The sequence below is a fragment of the Octopus bimaculoides genome, chromosome 6, assembly GCF_001194135.2.
Source record: "Octopus bimaculoides isolate UCB-OBI-ISO-001 chromosome 6, ASM119413v2, whole genome shotgun sequence".
Taxonomy (NCBI): domain Eukaryota; kingdom Metazoa; phylum Mollusca; class Cephalopoda; order Octopoda; family Octopodidae; genus Octopus; species Octopus bimaculoides.
In genome coordinates, this window is record NC_068986.1 from 115,721,395 (window position 1) to 115,722,367 (window position 973).

At 32.3% G+C, this 973-nt stretch overlaps 1 protein-coding gene across 1 annotated transcript in view; it reads left to right on the plus strand.

The window, feature by feature from the left end:
* Positions 1-973, plus strand: part of LOC106881598 (sodium-dependent serotonin transporter) — a 148,703-nt gene that overhangs the window by 83,595 nt on the left and 64,135 nt on the right. The gene's annotated exons all lie outside the window — the stretch shown is intronic.

Sequence of the window (973 nt, forward strand, 5' to 3'; positions counted from 1 at the left end):
TATATATATAATATGCATGTGCAAACCACAAGTTCTTTCTGCTGAGAGTACGATATCCGGGACATTTCTTGCAACAAGCTATAGTTATAAATGTTGATTTATTATTAGTTGACGGTGGTGCCTCGCTGTCACTAACCAGACAGAATTCCATCTCTTGACTTCGTCACATCCCACTTGCTCATTTCCACATGCACATGTACAAGTACATAGATACATGTACACATGCATGAATATATACATACATACATATATACTATATATCTATATATATACATATGTACACGATTGTGTACGTATATATTTTTATGTGTGTTGGATTTACAATTTATATATATATATATATATATATATATATATATATATATATATATATATATATATACGTTAGTATGTACATGTGTGTTTATGTATATATAAAAGTATATGTGTATGTGATGTGCGCGTGTATGTGTGTGTGTGCGTGCGTCTGTGTTTGTGTGTGTGTGCATGTGTGTGCATGTGTGTGCGTGTGCGTGAGTATGTGCGTGATACGAGTATATGAGTGTGTGAATAGGAAGACTGGTATCTGGTGAGCCGGTTGATGGGCGGGTTTGACAAACAGGATTGAATGCTGGGATAGCCGTCTGATATAGTGTAAGGAGTAAGGAGGGTGGGAGAGAATGAAGGTGGAAGGGAGGTAAAATGGATGAGTGAGATATGGCGGGGTGAGAGATGGGTGATATAATGATTATTTCAGAAACGACAGTTATATGAGCTGAGCAAGTGTGTTTCTATATACAGTCGTATACACATACACACACACACATATATATATATACATACACTCATAAACATGCATATATAATTGGTGTCTATATGTATATATGTATATATATATATACATATATATATATATGCATATATATATGTATATATATGTATATATGTATATATATATATATATATATATATATATATATATATATATATATAT